The sequence below is a fragment of the Lynx canadensis genome, chromosome B2, assembly GCF_007474595.2.
Source record: "Lynx canadensis isolate LIC74 chromosome B2, mLynCan4.pri.v2, whole genome shotgun sequence".
In the NCBI taxonomy this organism is placed as follows: Eukaryota; Metazoa; Chordata; class Mammalia; order Carnivora; family Felidae; genus Lynx; species Lynx canadensis.
The window spans coordinates 132415953-132440024 of record NC_044307.1 but is presented as its reverse complement, the minus strand read 5'-3'; positions in this window follow the sequence as shown (position 1 = coordinate 132440024).

The following is a 24072-nucleotide window of genomic DNA, read 5'->3' as shown; positions in this document are numbered from 1 at the left end:
AGATGGCAAATGTAAAAATACCTATGAATATATATTTACTTTTCCCTTGTCAGTTTCTCTAATAGGCATAACTTCTAAAGCAGTAATTATGACAGTGCATTGCTGAGTTTCTAATATATGTAAATGTAATGTGTAACAATAGTACAAAAGGAAGAAAAAGGAAAAAGAGCTATATAAGAGTAATATATATTTGTATATCTCACTGAAGTTAAATTAGCATAAATTTGAAGTGGATTCATAAGTTAAGATTTATACAGTAAGCCCTTACCAAGCACTAGGAAAATAATGTTTAAAAAATATACTGAAAAAAAAAAGATTAAAAAAGCAATGGAACAAAAAGACACAAAACACTGGAAAGCAAAACGTAAATTAGTAGCAGTAACTCTATATCAATAATTACATTATGTGTGAAAGGATAAAACGATACAATCAAAAGGTAGAGATTGTAAGTCTAGATTTAAAAAAGTAAGATCCAACTACATGTTGTCTAAGGAAATATTTTACATACAATACAAATATGTTGATAGTGAAAGGATGGAAAAAGAGATATAATGTAGATGGCAATCATTAAAAGGCTGGAGTAGCTATACTCTTATCAGGAATAAAAGCTTTAAAACAGTAAGTCACTTGATATAAACAGGAATATTTTCTAATGAGAAAAGCATCAATATATCAGAAAGAGACAGCTATTATAAGCATATATACACCTAGCAAGAGAAACTTAAAATACATGAAACAAAAACTAAGTTAAAGGGAGAAAAAGACAATTCAACAAAAATAATGGAGAGACAAAATATCAACAGGATACAGAAGACTTTAACAACAGTATGAAGAAACTACACCTTACAGGCATCTATGGAACCCTCCGCCCAACAACGATAAAATACAAATTCATCTCAAGTGCACTTGGAATATTCCCCAGAGCACAGCATATGATAGGCAATAAAACAAGGCTTATTAAATGTAAAAGGGATGAAGTCACATGAAAACTATTCTTAATTATAATAAAATGACAAGAAGATGAGAAGCACAATATCTGAAATAAAAAATGCACATGATGGGATTAAGAACAGATTAAACACTGCCAAAAACAAAAACAAACAAACAAAAATCATGTATTCACAGTCATATCCATAGACAGTGTAGAAGATGAAGCAAAGAAAGAAAAGTGGGGGAAAAAAAGACATATAATCTCCCTGTGCAAAAATATCAAGCAATCAAACATACATATAATTGGAGCCCAAGATAGAAAGAAAAGAATGATAAGGACAGAAATAATATTTGAGGAAATAGGGGTGCTTGGGGGGCTCAGTCAGTTAAGCATCCGACTCTTGATTTCAGCTCAGGTCATGATCTCATGGTTCGTGGGATCGAGCTCCACATCAGGCTCTGCACTGACAGCACAGAGCCTGCTTGGGATTCTCTCTCTCTCTTTCTCTGTCCCTCCCCTGCTCACGTTTGCTCTCTCTCTCTCACACAAAGTAAATAAACTTAAGAAAATAATATTTGAGGAAATAATAGCCAATTATTTTCCAAATTTGATTTGAAAAAACTATGAACCCATATATCTAAGAAATTTATTAAACCTCAAGTCAAATAAATAAAAGGAAAAACCACATCAAGGTTTATAATCAAATTGCTGAAAACAAGTGATAAAAAGACAGGCTTAAAACAGTAAGAGATTAAAAATACACATTCAAGCAACACAAAATCATAGCATATTTTTTTTATCAGAAGCTATGCAGGTCAAAAACATAATTGAGTAATATCTCTAAAGTATTGGGAGTTAAAAACAGGAACTATCAACCTAGAAGTCTATACCAGGTAAATGTTTTTTTTTTATTTTAATTAAGGTAAAATAAAAACATTATAGACAAAAAAAGTGAAGAGAATTTATTCAGCAGACCAGCCTCACAAGCAATGTTAAAGAAAATTCTTCAGAAAGAAGGAAAATAATCCAGAGGAAAATTTGGACCTACACAAAGGAATGAAAAAGTAATTACATAAGTAATTATGGAAGGTAGTTTTTCTCATTTTTAATTTCTTCAACAGGCAATTGACTATTTAAAATAGTAGTGTATTTTAGACATTAGAATAGAATTAGAAGTAAAATAATGAAACAATAGAGCACACATCAAAAGAGAGAAATAGAAATATATTACTATAAAGTTCTTATACTATATGTAATGTGGTATAATATTCTTAGAATATGGACATTAATAACTTAATGAAAGTTATTATAAACCCTAAATAATTATTCATAAAATAATAAAGAATCCTAGCTAGTGAGTCAAAGGTAAAGGTGAATTGGAATGCTAAAATATTTAATTAATACACATACATATATACTCACTTATTTTCAACAAATATCAGGCTATTTTAATGGAGAAATGATAGTCCTTTCAACAGAACAGTTCTGGAACAACTGGATATTTTTAGTTAAAAAAAATATGAAACTTAACAACATATATGTTGTTATGTCACAACATATATGAAAATTAACTTCAAATACATAAGTTAATCATATATCTAAACATAGAAAGAAACGTTATAAAATTTAGACAAAAATGTTTGTACTTTGGAGTAGGTAAAGCTATTTTTGATAAAACACAACAAACATAAATCATAAAAGAAGAAATTGATAACTGGACTTTTAAATTTTAAAACATTCTATCTTCCAAAGATACTGTTAACAAAATTTAATTTTCAGACACATACTTAGCAAAAATATATGCTATATATGTTTATTATAATGATTTGGGTCCAGGGGTGTCTGGGTGGCTCAGTCAGTTGAGCATCCGACTTCGGCTCAGGACATGATCTCACATTTCGTGAGTTCGAGCCTCACATCGGGCTCTGTGCTGACAGCTCAGAGCCTGGAGCCTGCTTTGGATTCTGTGTCTTCCTCTCTCTCTGCCCCTCCCCCACTTGTTCTCTGTCTTTCTCTGTCTCTCAAAAATAAAGAAACATAACAAAAAAAAATAATAAATGATTTGGGTCCAGAAATTATAAAGAACTTTCTACAACTTCGCAATAAAACAACCAACCTGATGACAAAATGGACATACAGGTCTACAAAAGATTTCACCAAAAGAGATATTAAAATGGCAAATAAGCACATAAAAATGTTCAACATCATTAGTCATTATGAAAATGCAAATTAAAACCACAAAGAGATGCCACTGCACACCCACCAGAATAGCTAAAAGTGAAAAGACTGACAATACTATTTTGGTGAAGATGTAAAGGGATTAGAACTCTCATACACCACTGGGGGAACTGCAAAATGGTACATCCACTTTGGAAAATAGTTTGGCAGTTTCTTATAAAGCAATCTATAAAGTTAAATACAGACTTACCATGTGACCCGTAATCTCACCCCTAGATATTTCTTTAAGAGAATTAAATAGATATATCCACACAAAGACTTATACATGAATGTCCATAAATGCATTATGCATTATAGTCAAAACTGGGAAAGATCCAAATGTTCATCAATAGGAGAATGGATCAGCAAATTGAAGCACATCCATGCCATTGAATACTACTCAGCAATAAAGAAGCTATGCATACGTACGACACCATGGGTGTATCTCAAAAGCTCTTTGCCAATTAAAATAAGTCAGACATAAAAGACTACATTCCATATGATTTTCTGTATACAATATTCTAGAAAAGGCAAAAGTGTAATGACAGAAAGCAGACGAGTAATTGCCTGTGTACAGTGGTTAGAAAGGAATGCTTGCCAAGGGACATTAGGGAATGTTTTTCTGTGATAGAAATATTCTATATCATGATTTATATAGTTATGATGCTTAAACAGAGTTACGATGCTTATACAGAGTTACAAGAATCATCAAATGAAACACTTAAAGTTGGTGAATTTCAATAAGGCTGATTTGAAATGTACATACTCCTCCATCTATCCCTGGGCATATTGAATTAGAATTGAAGGGGGGTGCAGCCCAGGAACTGATGGTTTTAGGGTTTTTGATATAGGCAGCCAAGCAGCTGACAAACACCTAAATCATCAGCCCCCAGCTCTACAATTAGCAAGAAATGGTAGTTCATTGTTCATCCCTGGGCAACCCTAGACTCAGAGATGACTGGACTAATCTGCCACTTGTGTAAATGTTTCCCACTCTGCATCTTGATCAGTCAGAAAACTAGGACATGACTCTGCTTTTTACAGGTCAGGTCAATAGGCCAGTTTGGGCAGGAATACAGGAAATAGAGCTGCAAATAGTGTTTACTACTATTACTACCACTCCTACTGTCAATATTATTATTATTTACTATTCTCCTCATGTATCTTTACTTTTGAAAGAAAATCTTGAAGCCAAATAAATTTAAGAAATTAAAAAATAAAACAGAGCTAAAGTGTCAAAATAACAGGCAAAAAAGTTAAAATTTTCATTCCATTTTCCCTTTCAAATATGTCCTGAGAGGGGCGCCTGGGTGGCTCAGTCGGTTAAGCGTCCGACTTCAGCTCAGGTCATGATCTCGGGGTCCGTGAGTTCGAGCCCCGCGTCGGGCTCTGTGCTGACCACTCAGAGCCTGGAGCCTGTTTCGGATTCTGTGTCTTCCCCTCTTTCTGACACTCTGTATCTCTCTGTCTCAAAATAAATAACGTTAAAAAAATAATTAAATATGTCCTGAGAGCAACTCAGTTATTGTGAATGCCACCAGAGTGTAAAGCATATAGTTATGCTATAACTATAGCTAGGCTTCAGAAGGTAGTGTAGGCTTCAGAAGGTAGTGGTTCTGAAACTTAACTCATCTTCAGTCTCTACAACAAGAAGAAGATCCAAAGCCTCTCATCAAGAAATTGTATTGACGGTTTGTGGTAGGATCCAGGAATGTGCATTTTTAAGTGCCCATATTGTTTCTGTTGTGCAGCCAGCTTGGGAAGAAACTATCATGTTTCCACAAAATGTATTAATATAAAACCCCTGCTGTCTTTGATCAGCCTCAAACATAAACTTGACTAGATTATAATGACTTCTTTTTCCTCCATTCAAATTGAGCCAGTGCCATATAGATACAGAGGGCAACCCTAAACCCTTCAGTGTTTCTAGTACTCTAAAGGCAAGGAAAGACCAAGATGTTAGTCATTCAGTTTTTAGAAGTCCATTATCTGAAACATGGAAATAGGTATTGGTGTAAAGGAAGGGTTAAGCACAATGTAAATTAGTCACCCAAATATTGTGAAAATCCTAAGCATTTCTGTGGCTGAGATCTATGCCCACAATACTTGTCAATATCCTCCTACAAATAATGTTTAATCTCCAGAGTACTCTAAACTAAATCCCCTTTCCTTCCCTCGAATATATTTCTCACAGTCTTTTTCTAACAGTGTAATCTTCCACAAAGCTCTCATTAATCTGCGTGTGGAGGAGGAATGTTTTAAGAAAGGGATTGCCTGTCAGCCGGTTAGCAATCATTTTCTGCCCTTGGGAACTTACAGAAGGCCAGGTTATGTATCTATAAGTTGGGACCATCACACATCAGAAAATGCTCATCAGCTTTGCCAGCCTCTTGATTATAATCCATTTTGGTGGAGGTCATGTTTCACTGAAAGTTCACATTTACTTTATAATATATAACCTTTATAATTTTGTCTGAAAGCTGAAAACTTTAGATATCCCCCCCCATTTTTTCCATAATGGAAAGATAGGATCTAAAATAACTCATTTCTCATAAAAAAAAATAAGTGTGGGAAACAACACCATGGTATATCATCTTGTTTCAAGGGTATAAAGGTCACTTTTCCAAATATGTGTTTAGGTTCTAGAAGAAAAAGACAAAAACATTACCTTATATTTTAAAAAAAAAAAGGAAAAGTTACTTCTTTTGTTTTAAAATGAAGCAATAGCCATCTTTCCAGATAAATCAAGTGCTGCTTTCCAGACATTTTTTTAATGTGCTTAATGTTGTTGTGCTTTCAACTCAAAAATCATGGTGTCAATGTTTTCATGGATCAAGTTTTAGAAGGAATTTCTCTTCAAAGACAAATATTGGAAAGTGGGTCTAGTGGGTTAGAAGATAAGAGTTGAGAGAGATGATAGATAAAACAGTGCCCGCCAATAAAGGATAAGCATTTGAAATGTAAGGACTCTATACTTAATAGTTTGATTGGCCAGGATATAGTAGGGAGAGGGGGCAAAATGAAAGGTTATTGGCTTAATTACCTTTATTGGATATTTCTTTTGTAGAGTGGATAAGTTAGAAGATGAGGCCATAATCCAATAAAAGGGGCTAGGAAATATATAATTAAATATGGCATACCCAATATATTTAATCATGTATTTAATCAGAGGCTCCTAACAAGATAGAATATAAATCTACTGTAAAGGCTTCCCAAGATGAGGAAAACAGGGTGGAAAATGTCAACACTTGGCATACAACTAAAGCCAGAAAGCTCTCACTCATCCCCTGAGAAGAGTGTGTCTTCAGGTCCCCACAAGAGATCTACCACTGACACTCAGCTATAGTTTAACAGGCAAGTAGGCATTTTGTAATTAGAAAAATACAACTTAATGGGGTGCCTGGGTGACTCAAGTCGGTTAAGCATCTGACTTTAGCTCATGAACTCTCGGTTCATGGGTTCAAGCCCTGTGTTGGGCTCTGTGCTAACAGCTCAGAACCTGGAGCCTACTTCGGATTCTGGGTCTCCCTCTATCTCTGTTCGTTCCCCATGCACACTGTCCATCTGTCTGTCTGTCTCTCTCTCTCTCTGTCTCTCAAAAATATTTTTAAAAATTTTTATTTTTTTAGAAAATTGTATTTTTAAAGAAAAATACAGCCTAAGAGACAAGCAAAAATGAGTTGTAATTTTACAGATGAATTCTAGAGGCTGAGGCTGACTGAAGAACGTCAAACCTTACCATGCTAGATAAAACATACTGATCCTGGAATAGGAAAGGAAAAGCAAGGGCCACACAATGAAACCACTTGCTTTCTCTCTGACTCCCCAAGATTTCTGACACAGTTGAGTTTTTACCACATCAAAACACCTTTTAGGCTTGATGGGAAAATTAACAAGCATATAAAACCTGTCAACTTTGAGGAGGTTATAATTTGATATTTGTGTATCTATATGATTTATGGTATCATAGTAAGTTTGAATCTTGTCTCCACCACTTATTAAATTTAGGAATTTGGTATAGTTGTTTAACCTCTCTACCTTTCAAATTAACCCTTCAGGGTTGTTGTGAAGACTGGAGATATTAAATATTAATAGCCTAGTACATACCAAACACTCAATAAATGGTAGCTCTTATGTGTTCATACACATGAACCATGCTCACTTTCACTTTCTTCAAATAAAGGAACAAAAAATAGAAATTAGAACAAATCAGCCAGTTAACAATTACAGTTTTAATAATTATCACTTAAGATTTCAGTGAAATATCGCCCACTTGTTCCAAATTGGCTTCTATGTAAGTATAGTTCCATAGATACAGACTGTGTGCAAAGAGAATTAGACTGTGGAGTCTCATGTTATGATAAAAAAATAATGAGCTTGAAAATAATAGCCCCTTTATTGAATTATCACATAAAACCTTTAATACTGGGAGAGGAAAAAAATTAAAAGAAATAGATAATAATTAGAAATGTAAAATTTTCTTACAGAGATACTTCAGTTCATTTTCCAAGAAGGTGAATTTAAACAATAAAATAAATTTCTAGAAGAGAGAGCAAACTAAAAGGAAACTAAGGTTAATGCTAATATCTCTTAAACACAACAATTACAACTTGACAGAGTATAATTTAGTGATTAAGAGCATGAATTCTGAAGTCAAACTGCCTAGGTTCAAATCCCAGCTCTAGATTTGCAGCACTTTTTGACAACTTTTCTACTTCTCCATACATCAGAGCAGGAATAATACTAGTACATTTCTCATTATAGTGTTATCATAATTAAATGAGTTAATGTATGCAAAGTGCTTAGAATAGTGCCTGGCATATAGTAGGTCCTAAACAAATGTGATAATCATCATCACCATCATCATTAGAATTACAGCCATGGTGAGCATAATTCTGAGAATCATCTCAAAAGAGGCAATTTCATAGAGCCAAGATGGAACATTTCTTTGGTGTAATGATTAACTTGTGGTTAGTTAACTTACTTGGTGACAATATTCTGCCAATTTGTCTAAAGTCAAAGGTTTGATTATCTTGTAGGTCTGCTGGCTGCATTCCATGACCACGTGAAGACACTAATACTGACCAGCTGTATTCAGCAAATTCTCCTGGTTTTAATAAAGGTTACAGGTAAGAAAATGTAAACTGATTAATCTAAATTCATGAATAATTTTAGAAAAAATTAATGCACAAATATATTCCTATTGATCATAGTTTTGTCACATGGTCTTAATATAAGTTGTTAATTTTGTAGGAAAAAATAGACTCAGAGACAAAAAGTAACTTAAACAAGATCACATGATTCCTTGGTGTCAGGGCTAGAACTCTCAGCCCCTATTTCTTTTTGTTTTATTTTTCCATTATTCTATATTCATTAAATATAGAATGCTCTTATTACCTTTGAGAACTTCTTATTTAAAAAATTCTATTTCTGTCATTATAGTTTATTATGCCATTATGGAAAACAGTTTCAATGACAGAATGTGGGATTTTAAGACCATCATAAGACTTTCTTATGAGAAAAATGAAAAGCCATTTTGAGGTATTGAGCACAGAAAGAGAGATATTACCTGACTTAATTTTTTTATTATTTAAATTATGTTTTTCCTTTTTTTAACTTGTTTTATTTTGTATTTTTTTTAATTTACATCCAAATTAGTTAGCATCTAGTGCAACAACGATTTCAGGAGTAGATTCTTTAACGCCCCTTACCCATTTAGCCCATCCACCCTCCCACAATCCCTCCTGTAACCCTCAGTTTATTCTCCATATTTATGAGTCTCTTCTGTTTTGTCCCCCTCCCTGTTTTTATATTATTTTTGTTTCCCTTCCCTTATGTTCATCTGTTTTGTCTCTTAAAGTCCTCATATGAGTGAAGTCATATGCTTTTTGTCTTTCTCTGACTGCCTAATTTCACTTAGCATAATACCCTTCAGTTCCATCCATGTAGTTGCAAATGGCATGGCAACTACATGATCAAAAATCATTCTTTTTGATTGCCAAGTAATACTCCATTATATATATATATATATATATATATATATATATACACACACATATATATATACATATACGTATACATATACGCCACATCTTCTTTATCCATTCATCCATCGATGGACATTTGGGCTCTTTCCATACCTTGGCTATTGTTGATAGTGCTGCTATACACATGGGGGTGCATGTGTCCCTTTGAAACAGCACGCCTGTATCCCATGGATAAAATGCCTAGTATTGCAATTGCTGAGTCATAGGGTAGTTCTATTTTTAGTTTGTTGAGGAACCTCCATACTGTTTTCCAGAGTGGCTGCACCAGCTTGCATTTCCACTGACTTAAGTTTTTAAAAGATCACTTTGCCTTAAGAACAGATGATGGGGAAGGGCAGGGATCAATTAGGAGGTTATCACCATAATCCAGATGAGGGATGATGGTGCCTTGGACTGGGATGGTAGCAATGAGAATGGCAATAATTTATCAAAGTCTGGATATGCTTGGATGGTAGCACTACAACATTTCCTTTTATGTTGGATGTGAAGCATGAGAGAAAAGAGGGGTCATGAAGGCAAGAGAATATAAATCTTCATTCAGGAAGTTCTAATGCTTTTAACTAAATACCTTTTGCTGCAGTCTAAGCCATGACTTACTCATCCTCACCTCTATGAAAAGAGGTCCATCACCATCTGCACAATGTCCTCTTGTAAACCTGGAGGCAGCCAGAATCACACTATGTGCTGTGAAAAATACTGAACAATGGCTCCTGACCTCAAAGGAGTTTATCATTTAGTAAATGAACTCCTCTCCAAATAGAAGAGAGATATATTTAACAGCACTGCAAATGTAGCCAGAAGTTGCACTTGATGTTAAACTGTAACCCCTTCCGGGCAGCCTGCACAAATGAGAGAACCAAGCCCACCAAATGTCCATCTGGGATAGAATGTATTCCTCAGGAAGTGGAAGAATCAAACCTCTGAAGGGAAAGCTAATTCTAGGTATGGTGTGGTGTTCCTGCTTGCCTTGGCTCCCTGTTCAGCTCCCTATGGACTCATGTATGAATTCCTATCTCTTCCAGGGAAGGGAGAGAACTGTGAACAAAGAATAGAAAGGGCTATTTCCCCCCAAATCCTCTAAGATATGAGAGTAACAGCCAATACTACTCTGATAGATGTCCATAGAATATAGCCCAGAAAGGCAGAGAAGCACCAAGTGTGGCAGGCTTTGGCATCTCAAGGACTCCATGCATCCTTGGCAATAACCACCGGTGCAGGGAACAGCATTCTCAGAAGCTCAGGTGTTCATTGTCGTCATGATTCCCTATGATGTGTCATTAGCACCCAGCAGAGATAGGGCAGATAGACAGAGGAATAAAAGAGGTAGATATCACATGTAACTGACCTTTTCACAAGCAAGCATCTGAGAGACTCAGAAATACTTGTCTGAACTCAGCTATTATTAGCAGGTAAGCCAGAGTCAGAGAGGTAAGTTTATATTGTCATCTTTGTTCAGCTTTAAAATAATGATGAAAGGGGCGCCTGGGTGGCTCAGTCAGTTAAGCATCCGACTTTGGCTCAGGTCATGATCTCCCAGTTCGTGGATTCGAGCCCCACGTGGGGCTCTGTGCTGACAGTTCAGAGCCTGGAGCCCGCTTCGGATTCTGTCTCGCTCTGTCTGTGCCTCCCCCACTTGTGCTCTCCCTCTATCTCAAAGTTAATAAACATTAAAAAAAATTATGATGGGATGAGTTCTTTACACTCCAGGTTCTCACTGCAACATTTTATATAATTATATTTCACAATTAGGCAGTCTGTATACCCCAAGGCTCACATATTTGCCACATCTTTTTAAAGTACCCAGAAATCGGGGGCGCCTGGGTGGCGCAGTCGGTTAAGCGTCCGACTTCAGCCAGGTCACGATCTCGCGGTCCGTGAGTTCGAGCCCCGCGTCAGGCTCTGGGCTGATGGCTCAGAGCCTGGAGCCTGTTTCCGATTCTGTGTCTCCCTCTCTCTCTGCCCCTCCCCCGTTCATGCTCTGTCTCTCTCTGTCCCAAAAATAAATAAACATAAAAATAAATAAATAAATAAATAAAGTACCCAGAAATCAGGTAGATAGCCTCTTCATGGATGTTAAAGAGAATGAATTCTGGAAAAACAGACAACTGTTCTTTTGAAAAGGGTAAACATGAGAATATTTTTAAGACAAGTGTCCTTCATAAAAGCAGTCATTTTACAAAATCAATAAAAAGAACAAATCTGTATGTGCTGGTACATATATTACCAACCTTATTTTGTATAACACTTCCTCCCTTTCACTCATAAAGGAAATAATATTCCATTTTTAAACACTCTTTTTTTTAAGACTTGCTAAGTGGCTTCACACAACTGCATCATGTTGAAGAAGCCAAAATGACATTTTGTGGCACTGTGCCAATTTTACTCAAATTTAATATTTTTTTCTTAATCTTGAATTGTATTTGACCTTAATACCATCTCTCCTCATGAGAGAGTATTTGTTTGTTTGTTTACTTATTTAGTTGTATTTATATCCTACCTTCTTTTCAAAAGTCTCCGGTACCTCTAGTTCCAGATGATGATGAGATTAGTGTTACTACTATTATGGCTATTAACACGTCAAGGACAGAGGGAAAGGTCTGGTGGGGATGTATGTCCAAACCATTACTACTCGGCATCCTACAGAAGAGGGTCAGTGGTTGAGGTACTTCAGTAGGTGAGATATAGACTATATTCTAGCCAGTAGAGGAGATGAGAGGAGAAAAGGGAATCTGGAAGATGAGTGTGACAGAGTCAGGGATCAGTGGAGGCTTTCCCTTATGTAAATTCAGTAGGTTCCTTGGAAAAATTAAGCAGTTGCTTTGTGCAATATTTTTAGTAGGCAAATTAAACAAGACACCTGTTAGGTCAAAACCCTATGAAAAATACAATGACACTGAAAATCTATTCCCACAAAAGTGCATATCATATGATCCAGAAAGAAGAGCAGAGGTTTTGGAAGCCACCACCTACTGTTTCAGGAGTCACATGCCGAAAGCATCACTCAGCCATCCCACGCGTGCAAAAGAGCACATTGTCAGGTTCCACGGTTCAGCTGCATTTAGTCAGCCCTTCAAATTTCCTATCTTAATACATATTTCTATTTTCACTGCTACCCCTCCTCCACCAATACCCCATTAAGGCTTCTATGCTTTTTGAAGACATAAGCATGTGTGTGGTTTAGGGAGGTGGGGGTTGGGAAGGGCCAGAAGCAACTAAAAAGAATAATTCTCCAGAATAAAACATTCTGGCAACAACTTCCCATCTTTTTCTGAAGTAGTCTCATCATCTTGTCATTGACTGCCCTGCTCTTGTCTAGCAGGAAAATGACAATAGTCCTATTCTCCATGAGCTCTAGAGCAAAGGTTCAGCCCAGAAGACCCTCTCTGGAGTCAGGATGTCCAGATTTATGAGAGCAAGTATATGTGAGCCGAAGTGTACGTGTGGGGGGGGGGTGTAAGAAAGAGAGACAGAGATTGAGATTTACCTTCCAATGAGGGAGAACTCTCCCACAACACCCAGGCGCCGCATGGCACTCAGGAGGCCTCGGACAGTCATGCCTTCGCAGAAGCAGACAACCACTCTGGCCTTGGGAAGCCTCTCCCGAAGCTTGCGCAGGAGTCGGTCAAAGCTCTTTTCCCCAGCATTGCTGTAGATTTTGTCTGAGTGGGCGATGCAGAGGCCTTCCTGGGCAGCCAGCTCTTTGAAAGCATCCATTCCGCTCTCCCCATAATTCCCTGTCCAGAAACAACCAGCAGATGTTCAAGACAACCTGGCAGCACAGCAGTTACAAGCTTGAATAAAGGCTCATTAGTTGCAAGGAATGGAGAGGATAGACTTGCCAAATAATTTGTAAATGTAACTGGAACTGAAGGAAGATCTGGATGGATTCAAGAGAGTAATCAACTGTAATCAAACTATCAACTATGAAAATAATGAGAAACTATCTAACCGGGCATCCACAGTGAAACAAGTTTTGAGAAATAAAGGGCTACTGCCCTATTTTACAACAGCAATCAGTAGTGGTTGTCACAGATTTTAGCAATGTGGGAAAGATCACCATATTGGGGTAAGAGGTCAACCAGCACAACGAGAAGCCCTGTTTATTTGAGGGCTCACTTCTCTGGCTTCCAGTTAAGAGGCAGACACTCATGGTGACAGCAAACCCTGAAGAGTAAGAAAAACGAATGGAACACTTGGCCAGGTCAGAATAAGTAGACAAGACCTAGCTGCATGGTTTAGTCAAAATCCACCATCCTCTGATGAAGTGATAGGATGATGGGAGATTTGGCCTTATTTAACTATCATTCTAAGATAAAATGTACTTTAAGAACTCATAGAAATCAACGAAATAAAACAAATACCACCTTGTGCCAGTTTCCCATTTCTCTATTTCACTGCTGATTCTAGCCCCCACCTTAGTGTCCTCTGTACCTCTACCCGCTTTCCCCAAGTTTGGGCATTTCGACACCTGTGTAGATGATCCAAAACCACATCCTCCAAGTTTCTCAACCCCCTCCGTCCAATGATATTTTCTATAACCCTCTTACCTCCATGGTCACACTTTGACCTTGTTGTCACGAATGTTTCCAATATCTCTGAATATAGATGTCAAACATCCCAGTCTCTGTTTATACCCTCTTATCTTTCAAGCGCATATATTCTGCTACCCCTACTCCAACATTTCTTCAACTTTATGAAAACCTCAAATCCATTGACTTCCCAATCTTTCTTTCCATCCTTCCTCTCATTTGCCTCTTAGCCCAGCTCATATCTTAAAGGAGTGACTATAAGCATAGGCTGTGTCCTCACAATCCTTAAAATCCTCATAATCACTCCCTTACAAATTCCTTAACTCCTTTGTGTCCTCCTGACAAACCTCAATGCTAGTTAAAACAAACCATTCACCTATTCCATGTCTCCACTTAAGGACCTAAGTATGCCTGGAAAAAATTCAAAAACTTGATGACTGGTCTTATTAAAAATTCATAAGCATTCATACCAAAAGGGGCATTCAATATTGCAAGAAAATTATACTACATCTCCTCCATAAATAAAATCTCCTAGTCCCTAACATGATAATTTCATCCTTACTCTTCCCTCCTTAAATCTCCAAACTATTGGCCCCACCTCTGACCCTCATCTCAGCTGGGATCTTCATTTCATATTTCAATAAGAACACAGAAACAATCCGACAAAAACTAACTCAGCCACACATCACAACATCTACAAAGTTTACTTTGTTGGCACTCATTTCTCTGGCATTTCTCCTGCTGCAAATTTGAAGTGTTTCCATCTTAGGACAGAGCCAACTCTTACTCAGAAATACTAGGTCTCATTGCTTTTTGTCTACTCAAGAACTTTATCCTGCAATTGTCCCCTCTCTTTGCTAAAAATCAACTATTTCCTTCTACTGGTGTCAGTAAAAAATAAAAACTAAAAATTTTTGGAATCTTTTTCCCACTTGAGTTACTATCTCATTTGCCACTCCTACTCACAACCTAGGTCTGTGTGTTTGCCTCAGCATCTGCCATGCTCTCCTTTACCACCCTTCCCATAACCTCAGAATCTTCTCTTGTCAAGGTCACCAAAAAATTCCCTGTTGCCTATTTTATGATCTGTTCTGTCTTCGTCTTTATTTACCACCAAGGTGCATTCAACAGCTGGCCACACCCTCCATGATATCCTCTCAGTATCAGTCTCTGTAATGCATCCTTACATGATTTACTCACCACTTACTGACTACTCCTTGATGAGCAGAGGATTTTCCTCCTCTGCTCAGCCTAGAATATTGTCGTGCCAGGACCTGGTCACATTCAGTCACATTCCTTCAAACAACATTTGAATATTATGGATGAATCCCAAATGTAGGTCTGCAGACCAGACTCCCCTTTGGAGCAAAAGATAGTACACTCAATTGTACCCTTGATATATCCACTTATAGACATCTTAAAGTTAACATATTTGAAATAGAATATTTTCCCTCTCCACCTTGTAAATCTGCTCTTTCCAGGCATCTGCTGTTAGTAACTAATGCCATTGCCCACCACACTGCTCAATAACAAAGTTTAGGAACTCTTGATTTCTAGCTTTCTCCCATGTTCCAGATCCATTCCACAGACTGTTCTAAAACATTTCTAAGCTAGTCTCCTCCATTTCAACCTCAGCCATCCTAAACCAAGTGTCTTAGGTCAGGTTCCCTAAAAGCAGAGCTGAGATGAAGCTTCTTGTTCAAGTTACTTATTGAGAAGAAGAGGAGCTAGAGAATCAGGGAAGGACAGGTCAGGAATCCTAAGTAGGAATGTCATCTCAGCTACTGATAAGCTTCAGTATGATTCCACAAAAAAGTGTTACAGCAAAAACTGTAGCACAAAGTTCGCCCCACCTTTAGGCAACAGGACCCCTTTGCCACTCGGTCATTGGCTAAGGTCCATAAGAAGGGAGGGGAGTTGTAGCCTCCCAGGAAGGAGTTGGCCAAGATTTATAAAAGCTTACTTTCATAGTAGCTGGGAGATTGGTGTACAAGGCAGCTACATGTAATCTGGACAGGCCATTAACAGCATCCTCTATTCCAAGTAACTGTCAGTTCTTGCCTTCACAACTATCCTATCCTCTGATTGGTCTCCTTGCGTCTATTCTTGTTCCCAATGATTCATTCCACCCCTAATAAACAGAGTGATCAGTTAAGGTATAAATCAGATTATATCACTTCTCTTCAAAAAGCTTCAATCACTTTCCAGCATACTTAGAATGATACCAGAACTCCCTCTCCCTAACTACCAGCCCTTTACATGGACTGAGCCTTCCAACTTCTCCACTCTCATCTCTGCTCACTTCCCCTCTCCCACCTTCTCTAAACCATAGCCTTCTTTCTCTCCTTGGAATACTGTAAACTCACTCATGCCTCTATATTACCTGTTTCCATCACCTGAAAAGATAATTTTCTACAGACGTTCTTATCAACGTTTCTCAATATAAATGTCATCCCTTCTGAAAAATTTTTCCTTATCAGTTACCTTAAAGAAACCTCCCAGTAAATCCTGTTCATGTCCCTTGATTTTATCTTATAACCTATATTTGACACTTTTTCTTGTTAATTTTTCTCTTCCCTCTAGAATATAAGCTCCATGAGAACGCCTCTTTGCGCCTCATCCAATGATGTATCCCTAATACTGAGAACAGTTCTAGACACTAAATAAACGGTAAAAGTGCATTTGTTCTAACAGCACAATACAAAAAGGAACAAAGGTTGTAAATAAGCAACTTGAAAAAAATAAGCAAAAGTGGGTGATAAGCATATGAAAAAAATTACTGGCTCTCATTAATTATCAAGACAGTGCCACTAAAACAAGATATTTTTTCACCTGTCAGATTGCCAGAATTACAAAAATTAATAATATTTAATGTTGGCAAGACACAAATACATTTACTTTTGGTGAAAGCAGTTCAAACTTTTGGCAGACGATTTGGTAGTAGTTTTCAAATATTTTTGAGGTAAATCAATATTCAATATATACATTATACAATAAATACATTAATGGTTAAATACATCTATAGTTAAGTCAAAATAATTTAAAAGAATAATATTATCCCCTCCCCCCCGCAAAAAAAGACTTAGGACTTAAAGTTCAACATCTATAAAAGTTTCATGGGCACTGTAATAAAACCTAATGAGTTTCCTATATTGTTGAAAAGGAAGCTTTCTCATTTCCTTTTTCATAAGATTAAATTATCAGCTAATGTATTTTCCTTTTAATTTAACCATCTTTAGTGGCATAGTCCAGTCCATTGAAGCCCAAATGGAAGGACTGATGCATCACAAAATCCTCAGCTCCATGGACTGTGGAAACACATCATGGCTCACACAAGAGGCATTGAATGATTGTAAGCATGAAAACTAACTGGCAAGTGGACGCTCATTTGTCTACAGATGAGGGTTTGAGAAAGGATATCAGATGCCACTTTCCCACAGTAAATACACATTCAAGAATCTACAAGGTACACAAGTACCACTAGCCAAGTCTCTTAGGAAAAGCACTAACATCAGTTTGTCAGAAGATGTTGTTACAAGGGCAATAACTTCATTGCTAAAGTGCCATGCTTGGATTTCAATTACAGAAAACTATTTTATTCCCTTCTTAAAATACATGCAGATTAACTTAACAAGAATTTTTTAGGTATTCAAATAACAAAATCTTTGTTTTCTAAATCTAGTAAAGACCTTAGATATACTCTAAACCCTTCAGGTTACAGACAAGGAGATTGAACCACAGACGGTCAATGGCTCACCAATGAGCATGAGGCTTATTGTGTTAGAACTAGAGCAGTTCTGAATGACTTGACTCCTAGGTTACTGCCCATTTTTCTTAATAGCAAAAGTCATTTAAATGTGCATGTTTTCATAATCAAAAAAAATGTCTGCATAGGTCAATTGATTTCATAAAATATTTGTCCCATTTTCTGTATTCATATTTTCTTGCTCACAGACCAATTATTCATTATAGAAATTGATAGCTGAATATCATGCATTGGGCCATGTTTAAACTGCCTATTTTTCTCATTGTACCTAGAAGTCTCCAAAGTAGCACATAAATTTCCATGAGAAGAGTTCTAATATAAGAAAAACAACAATAATAACTTGTACTTTTATAAATCTTTATACTTTAAAATTTGAATTCATAAACATTATCTTCCTTGACTCTTAGAACAACAGCCCTATTGTACTCATTATATTGATAATAGTACTAGATGCAAAGACCATAAAAAGTGGGACAAAAATTCCTACAGGAAGTTTAAAATCATGTTACTTTCACTTAGCAACAGAACTAATGACATGACATGGACAAGCGTAAGTATCTAATAGAGGTGCCATGGATTAGGAATCAGGAAATCCCACCTAAAGAATGTGCCACTTGTTGGAAAGGATATGGAGAAAAGGGAACCTTTGTATTCTATTGCTGGGAATACAAATTGGTATAGCCATTAGGAAAACAGTATGAGGTTCTTTAACACATTCTGAATAAAACTACCATATGATCCAGCAAGACCATTACTAAGTATATATTTAAGGGAAGTAAAATCAGTATTTCAAGGAGATATCTGCACTTCTATATTCATGGCAGCAATATTCACAACAGCCAAGGTATGAAAACAACCTAAGTTTCCATCAGTGGATGAAAGGAAAACGAAAATGTGGTCGAGATATATGATGGAATATTAGCCATAAATAAAAGGAAATCCTGCCATTTGCAACAACGTGGCTGAACCTGGAGGACGTTATCCTAAGTGAAATAAGCCAGACATAGAAAGACAAATACTACAGGATCTTACTTATGTGTAGAATCTGTAAGAGCCAAACCCATAGAGCCAGAGAGTAGAATAGTCGTTACCAGGGGTGGAAGAGTGGAAAAAAATGAGAAGATATTGGTCAAAGGGTACAAACATTCAGTTTTGAAATGAATGAGCCCATATGTAGTTAATGATATTTATTATATACTTGAAATTTGCTAAAAGAATAGATCTTAAATGATCTTACCATACACACACACACACACACACACACACAGATATGTAACTATGTGAGGTAATGGTTGGCTGTGTGAATTAACTTGATTGTGGTAATCATTTCACAATGTATATGTCTATCAAACCATTACATAGTAAACCTTAAATATCTACAGTTTTATTTGTCAATTATACCTCAAGAAAACTGGGGGCACCTTTATTCTGTGTCTTAAAATATGAATAGATTTTCAACAGATAGAAAGAAAACTGGAGGACAGGTCCTCTTTGCCTCTCTCCCAGGTTATGAGCAAACAATGCCAGACCGAAACTAAAACACCCAGCACTGAGCCCACCTCTGCCTCCTCTCCCCCTTCCATTCTGCCGCACAGGCCTCCTCTTGCCTTCCCTGGTTTTGAAGAACTTTTTTAGATAGTTCTGTGTGCAACCCTAAAAGGAGCTGTGAGTGTATAAAGAACTGACTCTAAACAAAACTCTCAAAAAATAAAGGGCTATGTAATTGTAAACACTTACACTTGGTAGAGAGCGGCAAATTTTCATTCAATTAGCAAATAGTTTATTGAACTCTCAACTCAAAAATCTTCTTGGGCTCTACACTTAAAGAGTTGCCAAGAAATATTGGACATTGACTCTTCCTTCAATTTGATGAATATTTACTACGTGTCTGGCACTGTGCTACACATCTTAGCATTTCATTAATTCATCACTCCAAAAAAAAAAAAGTTTTACAGAGGACGACATAGAAGCTATATAATGTTAAGTAACTTGTTCAAGGTCAACAGTGGTGGATCTAGGATTTCACATCTAACTCGGAACTTCTTGCTTATCACCATCACTTCACACTGCCTCCTACATGAACTTATACATAGTGGTGAGAGCATGACACAACCACACAAAATATAGCAGCAGTAATAAGTTATAAATGCTTCATGGGAAATGAAAAATAGCATAATACCAAATCTCGGAATAAGAAAACAGAGATGATCAGAGAATGCCTCTTTGAAAAGTAGAAATGAAACTGGGCTTTGAAGAACGTAAGCAAGAGGTTGGCATTCAGGGTGAATGGGAGCAAATGAGAAACCACAAAAAAGATTTTTAGAGGCAAAGAGTAGAGAAGTCCCACTGGAGCAGAAGGCTCATGGTTTATAGAACTACACTCTGTATAACAGATCCCTGGAAGCATCTGGCATACCACTACAAGATTGCAACATGGAAATGTGCTATATGGTACTGTGTTGTAACAGATTTTATAACAGACTTTATCACTGTTATAATGTTGCCTAAATCCTAGAGAGTGAGCGAGAAAGGGAAGAGTGGCATCTGACAAAGCCCATAAAATATAATAATAAAATATGTTGAAAACCTTAATTCCTATCTTATGTGACAAAATAAACTGCAGAGTAAATCAAGATTTTCCATAAAACGAAGCTTCTAAATAGAACCTAAGGGGAAGATATATGAGAGAGAACATGGGGTTTACAAAGAAATTCCCATTGTTTGAAAAGTAATTTAAAATTTTAAATATAACAGAACTAGACATTATTGTCCATACAGAGCAAAGTTTTAAAAGGGACTGAAAATGGGGGTAAAAAATACAACTATCTCAGGAGAGAAAAAATAATCATCATAACTCTGAATTTTCTAAGCTACATATGATTTTAAAGTTATATATGATTATCCAACCAGATCAACAGACATTCATTCATAAAAGATTTATTTCTAGTGATTTGGTAGCTAAATTTCATTGAGCAAGCAAGCTATAAAACAAAATTGTGTTGGATTTCATAATGTCTTGTATGAACCGCCACCATGGCAAAAAGTAGGCAAAGAAGACTAGTCCTTACATTGGTCATTTTTTTCTTCTACTCTTAAAATTAACTGGGGACATATTTAAGATACAATCTCAGCTCCATTTGGTGGCTATACTCACATTTCAGCCATCATATTGAACCAAGTTCAAGCCCTGTTATTACACCTTCATAAATTATCCTGGCCAAACAAATACATTCAACACCACTCATCCCTACGTATTTATACATCAGTTATATGAGCAGAAACATTCATACAGGGAAAATATATAGATATTTCTTCACTTCCCTTAATGAAAAAAAATGCTTTTGTTTTGAAAGATCCATCAGTATCATGCTTTAGACTTCCTTAATCCCTGCTCTATTTCGTGCTTATACCTTACAAACCTCTTTTGGTATTCCATAGTCGTAGCAGGCTCCCAGATGATGAAACCCCATGGTTTGTGAACTAGTCCCTGTCTGACAGCTTGAAAACTTAACGACTTTGCCTCCTGGGACACCTTGGGCAAGTAGGATAATGAACCATTTTTAAAAGAATTATGAAGAAATTTGTTTTCACAGCACCTTCTGGGAGCCTATTACAATATTCAATAACTATCACTATCAGGAAATTCTTCTTTTTGATGTAAATTCCTTATAGTGAAATCTAAGTTCATTCCCTCTTCGTTTTTAGTGAAGAAAGATACCAGCTGGTATGAACTTGTTTTTTGTTTTGTTTTGTTTTGTTTTTTTTTGTGTTTTTTTGAAATCTTTCTGGAAGCCACAATTCTGTTTTCTCTTCTCCCAGAAAAACAGTCCCTGTTACTTCCACCTTTCCTGACAACCTTTTAATTTGTCTGGTTCTCCCACTTCAAACCTAAAAAATGTTATGGCTCCCTTGCCTCCATCCCGATACCTGCAGGCAGCATTATGGGTCTGGCCAATCAGAGTCAGAGGAAGGTGAGTCATCAGCTACATTAGGGGCAGTAAGGGAATTTATATGCAAGGTCAGTGAAGGAACTGCCTCACACAAAGCATTCAAAGGAAAAAGGGATCACTTTTATGAGCAATTTCCCAGCCTGACCCCCAACAACCACAGTTTGGGCAGGTATAGTTATAGCACCCATGTGGAAGAAGGAAATTTACCAAAAAGTGACTGTCATCTCTATGCAATAGGATGGAACCAAGTAATCTTGCCCTTTTGCCACATCAAGTTTCCAGGCATGTATTACAGGTGAGTGAATAAGAGGATGAATCTTGGAGGCAGATCAACCTGGTTTGAATCCTGGATCTGGATAAAGACATAGAGAGCCTTTAAAGTGCTTTCTTTAAGCTTTGGTTTCCTCTTGTGTAAAATGGGGATCACAATAGGCATCACAAAGACTTGTCATGATTATTAAATCATATGTGTTAATAAATACAAAGTTCCCAGACATACAAAAAGTTCAGGGAGTGGTGTCTATTTTTACTTTCCATCCATGCCTCTCCCAAGTTGTAGAATCTAAAATGGGACATGAGCTTTAGCAGTGACCCAAGAGCTTTAGATTCCTTTATTTCCATGTTCCTATTTATAAAGCCCAATCTTGTGATTTTTTTTAAACTACAATGCTTTGCTCTCCATTCATGGTCACCTTGTTTCCAGGTTGTCCCTAATTTATTTTTTCTACCAGTCTTGAGCAAAGCAATTCCTCCCCTATTTTATTTTTGCACTTTGGGTACTTACATGCAATGCATTCAGAAGTCTATGTTTGTCTACATTGAATCTCTGTCACTGAGTCTTTTAAGTCATAACTGTCTCATTGTATCTATTTTAGAGCTTTACACAATCACCCAGTTTGTTGTTTCTCTCACTCGAATCCTTTATAATATGGAGAAAGAAGTTAAGAGAAGAAAAAAACTGGTATAAAAATACAAAAGGATATCATTATTCCTGCAGAAAAGCCACATTTTTCCATTTCAGTTTTCACGTGAAGGAAAGAGGTTCACAGAGGCAGCTCCTGTCACACCTGTCGACTCTTTCTGCCTATCTGGTTTTATATATACAAACAAACCTGGGAAGATTATATACAGCAACAACAAGTTCAGAATAAGTACCCCAATACACACACACACACACACACACACACATACACACACACACACACACACAAATTATGTATATATTTTAATGATAACACAGTGCTGGCAAGAGTTCAAGGAAATAAGCACTCTCATATACTACCAATGGTAGCATAAACTGTTCCCATCTTTTTTGGTAAAAAGTTTATAATACAGATGTTTTAAATCATATTTGTACTTCTTGACTCAAAAATTTAGTTTTCAGTAATTAATTTCATTGCCACCAAGTTCTAGTTATAAGGATGTCCATCACAGCACGTAATTGGAAAACATAACAGAAACAAACAAAAAAAACCCTTGTGCTCTACCGTAGAAGATTGGTTGAATAATTATTGTGTATTTACATTAAAAACACATGCAACCATTTCAAAGATGATGTAAAATTGTTTGATGTCATCAAAAATACTTATATTGTTAAGTACAAAAAAATTAAAAATAGTACACAAAGTGCAAAATTTTACATTTTAAAAGTACAATTTTTACTGTGTATTTATATTTATATAGAGAGAAAGTAAAGAATATGCATGAAATTTTTTTTATTTTATTTTTTAGTAGCATCTGGTGCAATGATGATTTCAGGAGTAGATGCCTTAGTGCCCCTTATGCATTTAGCCCATCCTCCCCTCCCACAACCCCTCCAGCAACCCTCAGTTTGTTCTCCATATTTATGAGTCTCTGTTTTGTCCCCATCCCTGTTTTTACATTATTTTTGTTTCCCTTCCCTTATGTTCATCTGTTTTGTCTCTTAAAGTCCTCATATGATTGAAGTCATATGATTTTTGTCTTTCTCTGACTAATTTCACTTAGCATAATACCCTCCAGTTCCATACACATAGTTATGCATGAAAATGTTAACAGTGGTTTTCTGTAGATGGTAGAATCATATGTAATTATGTTTTTATATTTTTATTATCTTTGTCTTCTAACTTATCTACAATAATCATGAATTATTTTGTTAATAAAAATGATTGGAATAAAATACATATGGTATGGTTTTCATCTGAATATCATGCTAACCATAGCTATTATGGGGTATATGAGAAATTTTTTCAGAAGGGAAATGAGCCTCTCATAATGACAGCATAACAATATTTCTTCCTAAAAAAAAAAAAAAAAAAAGAAATACTAAGGCTATAATGAATGTCCATAGCAAAGTTGACCATAGACCTTGTGCTATTTCCTGAGATATCTAATCTACATATTTGGATTGAGAGCATGTGTAATACATATGGCTCTTACGTTTGGGACCCTGAAATGTGAAATGAGCTGCCCTAATTTATTAAGAAGTTTCTCTCTCCCCCCTCCCTCTCTCTCTTTAATATCTAATGAGATTTAGTCTAATCTAATGAGATTAGATGTAAATTTCCTCATCTACTGAGCTTCTGCCCTAAAAAAAAGGTATAAAAGGCTCTGAACACCCTGTCTGCTGTAAACTTCCTACAAGCACTAGGCT